This window comes from Capsicum annuum, chromosome 2 (genome assembly GCF_002878395.1).
Source record: "Capsicum annuum cultivar UCD-10X-F1 chromosome 2, UCD10Xv1.1, whole genome shotgun sequence".
In the NCBI taxonomy this organism is placed as follows: Eukaryota; Viridiplantae; Streptophyta; class Magnoliopsida; order Solanales; family Solanaceae; genus Capsicum; species Capsicum annuum.
Genome location: NC_061112.1, coordinates 42627656 through 42634297, shown reverse-complemented (window position 1 = coordinate 42634297; position 6642 = coordinate 42627656). Strand labels below are relative to the sequence as shown.

At 32.3% G+C, this 6642-nt stretch overlaps 1 non-coding gene across 1 annotated transcript; it reads right to left on the bottom strand.

Moving 5' to 3' along the window:
* Nucleotides 1–4852: 4852 nt before the first annotated feature.
* LOC124896404 lies at nt 4853–4959 on the bottom strand. The gene has a single exon (XR_007052766.1). It is a non-coding gene; the product is annotated as a small nucleolar RNA R71 (small nucleolar RNA).
* Between the last annotated feature and the right edge of the window lie 1683 nt (nt 4960–6642).

Below are 6642 nucleotides of genomic sequence, written 5' to 3'. Positions count from 1 at the left end.
ACGCACCATTCAATATATATGTACTACTTTAAATAAAACATATACTACAATATATATATATATATACTACAATATATATATATATACTACAATATATATATATATACTACAATATATATATATATATATATATATATATATATAGAGAGAGAGAGAGAGAGAGAGAGAGACAGAGAGAGAGAGAGAGAGTTATATACTAATTTATAAAACATAAAACATGTATACATTAAATATATACGTCTATAGAAGATATATATACATATATACACACCATTCAATATATATGTACTACTTTAAATAAAATATTCTACAATATATATACATTACAATATATATATATATATATAAAATTATATATTAATTTATAAAACATATTCACATGTATACATTAAATATATACGTCTATAGAAGATATATACAAATATATACGCACCATTCAATATATATATACTACTTTAAATAACACATATACTACAATATATATATACTACAATATATATACAATTTATAAAACATATACATATGTATACATTAAATATACATATCTATAGAAGATATATACACAAATACACAAAACATATGCTACTTAATATAATAAATTAATAATACTTGATAGTAAATTAATAATATATTAAAAGTAAGTTTTTAATTTAAACTAGAAATTCAATTTAAATCATTAAATGAAAAAAATTACAAAGTAAGGACTAAGGAGTGAATGAATGTTGAATTTTATTGATTGCAAAATGATCCAAAATTTATAATTTACATGAATGAAAAATCTACAAATTATGCATCATTTTTTCCAACTCATTCATGTTAATATTGATGGGAACTTGCATAGGAAAGTCAAATACAACAGGGGCAAAACCATGCATTGGATTTAATTCTGCTGAGTTCTCCCGTGAAGACATAATTTCTTTAAGTTTCTGCCCGTCATTCGGCTCCGCTTCCATTCCTTGATTTCTTCTTTCTGCTCTAATCCAATCTCTAAGGCAAACTAGAACATTCATTGCATTGCTTCCCAATGAGTGTCGGTTGTCTCCAAGTTGCTGTCGTCCCTGACTAAAAGTGCTCTCTGGTGCAACAGTTGACATTAGAACATTCAAGATATCTCTAGCTAATCTTGAAAGCACAGGATATTGTGTTTCATTACTCCTCCACCAATCCAACTTGTTGATCCGTTGTCTGCGATCCTCTAGTGACGACCGAAGATAGTATTTAAGCTCTTTTTGAAAAGTTGATGTGTAAGCTCTCTCATCAACATTGTTCCAACAAGGTAAATCATAAAAGGAATCAGAAAAACAACTATGTGCCGGCCTTTTAGAAGATGATGGCTTCTCGGGAGGATGAGGAGCGATAGTTGGAGTGATATTTGTAGGTACGGCTAAATAAACTAAATCAGCATAGTGATTATATAATTTTTCTATGTATTCATTCGCATTACCCATAGCCGTCCACAAATCAGGTTGTATTTGTTGAGAAGCATTGTTAGTATTTATTTCTAAGTTAGCATAAATAAGAGTACTAAAGTGGCACATAGTATTATATTTCATGCACGGATTTAGCATAGCACCAACCAAGTAAATAGGGGGAGTCAGGAAAAAATATTTTTTAAATTTAGTAATCATGACACTAACAACTTCTTTATAATATTCTTTATTTTTATATTTTTTGAGTAAACCAGAAATATCGGTTATATATGCCCAAATATTACAAATAGTAGGATAATAAGCACCGGAAAATTCAACCGTAGCTATATAATTTTTTTCTAAAAACTTAATAAGATCATTAATTGCAACCCAATCAGAATCATGTAGCAGGCAATCAGCAGAATCAACAAATGAACCACAATGTTGGTTAAAAACTAGTGTAATAGGAACTTTATATTTATAACAAGTTTTTTTAAAAATAATAAGTAGAATTCCATCTAATAGAAATTTTCCTCAGGCATCAATATCGGTGCAAGTCCATTTTCTTGACATTTAACTTTAAATTCTCTAATTCTTTTTCTTCGATTATTTCCTTGAATAAAACCAACAGGAAGACAGATTTTTCAATATAAAGCTAAAAAAACTCAAGACCATCTTTTACAATTAAATTATATATGACATGCCACTTAATATGAAAAATTTCAGGTAACAAAGGAGATAACTTAGATTTTAAGTTTGTTATAACAGTCTTATTATTAGAAGCATTATCAAAAGCAATACATAAGATTTTATTTTCGATACCATAAAATTCTGCAACTTTAATAATTGAATCAGTAATAAAATCTCCAGTATGTTTACGATCTTCATCATATAAAAAAGAAAGAATATGTTTTTGCATCACAAAATTACTATCCATACAATGACTAATAACAGTTAAATAATCATTTTTATTTATATCACGACCAAGATCAGAAGTTAGGGGCAATCTGCATTGAATTATTTTTAACAATGTTGATAAATAAAAATAATATTGTGAATGAAGTCTAAAAATATCAGACCGACAAGTACTTCTAGGAATACCATTAAATATAGGATTATAAATTGCTTGAATATAGTGAATAAAGGAATCAGAAGAAGGAAAACTAAAAGGCAAACAACCCACAGCCACCATTTTAGCTATTTCTTTCCGGTCCCTCAATTTATTATACTTCTTCATTACCTGACTGGTTGCTTGGTCCATTCTAGTTGCGTTGGCCCACCAACATCTGCACCACCTCGTGCAATATTTAACTCTCTTTCGTGAGCATCACCTATATGTCTCATTAACGTACCCGTACCTCCTTTCTTTCCTTTGCTTTTATGCTTATATATTTAATGACAAATATTGCATTGCACCTCAGTATCTAATATATGTTCAAAAAATTGCCATGCAATACTAGTTATTTTATGAGCTCTTGAGGCACAGGGAGGACGGAGAGGGAGATTAACCGATTCAGATCTAGCGTTAGCATTTCCTACTGCGGGTGTCTCACCAATATTTTCATCATCTTCATCTAAATTAACCGCATTTAATTCATTTTCTTCTTCTATACCATAATTTTTCTGAGGTTCTACATAGTCCATATCGTGAGCACCTACACTTATTTCTTCCTCAAAAGGTGTACCAAGCGGTACCGGAGGCGAAGACACACAGATATCTACTACTTGAAGTACCTTTTTTCTACAAAGAAAGAACCGAGCTGCGCAGATAGGCTCCTTAGAGATAGGCTCGCATCGCGTAGCTTGTGCTTGCGCTATAGACAACATGCGACAAAGATCTGGCTATAGATGAAGTTTCCTCATATTTTAGCCATCTTATAATGAACTTGGATTTTACAGTGGTCCACCTCTATAAATACCCAAGGACGACCTGCATACATTAGTTTTACAATTTTTGAGATAAAAATAGAGAGTACAAGAGTTTTTATGAGGGTTCTTCATTTTGTAACTCAACTACTTTATATTTTGGTATGATTAACATTGATTATTGTGTTTTTCTTCAAACTACGATTGACTAATATCCTTGTTTCAAGGTTACAATTGGAGCATGATTGTTTAGTATTTTATTTGAATCAGTGAAGTTTATTTCTCATTTAATTGTGCTTGTGTTCTAAAGCTTACTATTTTAGTATTTGGCCAACATTAAAAAAATGAATAATTTTTGCTTGAACGGAGAAATGGGAATGTATGGATAGGACGAAGAACATGAGAAATAAGATCCTTCCTTACTCAAGTTAGGGTTGATTTGCAACTAGAATAGATATATACCTAGTTTGCCTTATTTGGTTATGAACGAGATGAAAATATTAAAGCATTTGAATTAGAGATTCACATCTTCAGTCAATGATGTAGTTGTGAAACTAGTTTGAATAGGTGATATAGAGGATACCATTTTTGAATTGTACACTTAACCCCAAAATCTGCAATTCGAGAAATAAAGTTAATTGAGATAAATAAATACTATACATGATTGTGGTAAATGCCGTTGCTCTGGAATTTATCTCAATATTATTTACAACCTTGTTTAAAAGCGTGATTATCTTATTTTATTCTTTTTGCACAGTATGAGAAAGTTATAATTTTACAAATCCTCGTGATAAAATGCATCACTTGTCTGAAATATGATTGGAAACTAAATTAGGTAAATTGCTAAGCACATAATCCTCGTGGATTCTATATCCGACTCCTAAAGAGCCACTATATTACTTGCTAGACCATGTAAATTGTGTATATGGTAGGACGCAATAAATTTTTGACTTCATTGCCTGAGGCTTAAGAAATTAGTGACCTTTTTTATTTTCAATAATATTTTACAAATGTTAACAACTTTATCGTAGCGACTAATTTTGCAGGTCTAATTTATGCCTCGATCTAGCAAGAGAAAGAGAATCAGCTAAACCATATTTGGAGCCTGAATGAGCATTTTATTAGTGAAGGAGAGTAGTAGCTCTTCAATATCTAATTCAACAACTTCAACTGGCTGATCCGACAGAAATTAATGTAGAAATGGAAGCAGCTAGGCCAGTTCGCGAGGTGGTAATCCCATTCACCAATAATATCTCCCCCAACATTCATAAATCGAAAGTAGGAGGTCTATTAGATATCAAGTAGAATATGGGGTGCAACTATTTCACACCAACAACCAGTTTATAGGACTTTCTAATGAGGATCCACAAAAACACTTGCAGAACTTTCTTGAGATTAGTGACACATACATTCTTGAAGGAGTTTCGTTTGACTATGTGAGACTTACCCTCTTCTATTTTTCTCTATTAGGGAAAGAAAAAAGGTGGTTGTAGGTTGGACAACATAATTTTATCACCACCTGAGGTGATCTGGAAAAGAATTTTTTGATCGATTTCTTTCCATCTAGAAAGACAACGAATTTGAGGACTAGGATCTTAAAATTCAGGCAAAAGGATGGTGGAAATTTGTGTCAAGTTTGGGAGAGGTTCAAGTCATTGCTTCCTGATTTCCCTTATCACTAATTCTATCCTCTGTAAAAGGTACTACATCTAAGGACGAGCCATTGGGACCTCCACAACCCCCATCATATTGCCTTATCAAACTAATGAGGCTTTAGTGTACACTTTTATAGAAGGCTTGAACCTAATATAAAGATTCTTTGGGATTCAGTAGTTAAGCATTAGAAAAGATATATAATGAGTTGTATGCATTTCAAAATTATATATCACAAGAAAATTCAAAATAAAATAGATGTTTCTAAAAGCTTTATAATGAAAGCTGTAGATCTCTTCGAATTGGACCAATTGACAACTATTGCAACACAGATTAGCGCTTTACAAAATCAGGTGAACAATCAATTCAGTTTTCTAAATTTAGGATATCAACAATCTCCTATGAACATGGCACAACAGACACAGACTTGGTGTGAGGTATGTGGTAATAATGATCATTCGGCATACGCTTGTGCAACTAATTAAAAATTAATAAAATTTGTGGGTAATTGTTGGACACTTGGAGGGTTGCACCGCACAGTGATGGACAAAAATCAGTCATAATAAATAAAACAGTAAACTAATCAGGAACACAACACAGTGAAGGAAATATAAATAACACAAGATTTAACGTGGAAAACTCCTTGCTCAAGGGAGGGAAAACCACGGCTTGCCCTCACAAGCACCTCAAAAGTTCACTATAATCAACCTCTTGATTACAGACTCGAATTTGAACCTAACTCTAGGCTCCTCTTTCTTGTAGTAACTCTACTACAATCTCAACTTGACAACTCTGCCAAGACTCCTCAACACTGTTAACTCTAACCAGTTTCAAGCTTAGACAACTCTAACTAAGACACTCTCTAAACACAAAGAAAAGATCATTACTCTTATAGAGTGAGTAATTTATTTACAGACTCAAACTGAACTCAAGAACATTTGCAATTTAGGACAAATAATAAATGAGAACTTGAGAAATGTTGAATATTGAGTTTTTGCCTTTTACTCTCTTTAGCTTTATGGATTTGCAAAATCTTACTGATAGAGAAAAATCCCTTTTATTTTATAGATGAATGATGAGTAGGATTGAAATACCATTGGACCAGGTGTCCTCAATAGTACAAGTTGCACCTGTGCAGTTTGTTACATGAGAGGATGAAATTGTACAGACGCGTGTGAGCTGTACTGTTGCCTTGAACATCCAGGGACCAGGTCCCTTGTAGTCATTTGACCATCATCAAAATAAGATACAACAGTAATGCACAATGCTAAGATAATAAAAAATTTATGAACATGTATAATGCAAATTGGCGAAATCACCCCCACTTTTCATGGGATAGAAATCAAGGGCAGAATGTAAATCAATATAGAAGTGAAGTGGGAAATCAAAATCTTCAACACCAGGCTCTAGTGGTCACTCTAATACTCAGTACAATAATATTACGGAAATTTTTAAGCAGATCATGGATAACCAAGAACAAATGGCTACTGGCATACAAAATCAACAACTGGCCATAAAGACTCTAACGGTTCAGTTGGGACAGCTTGTTGGGGTACATAATAGTAGAACTCAGGGAGATCTACCCAATGATACAGATCCTAACCCTAATGAAGTTAATGTGTATTCTACTCAAAGTGGTCTACAATTGGAGGAATTAGAGCCCCTAAAAGTGACTCACAAGGTTATTCTGGGAGATGAGAAAAAAGTAGAAATT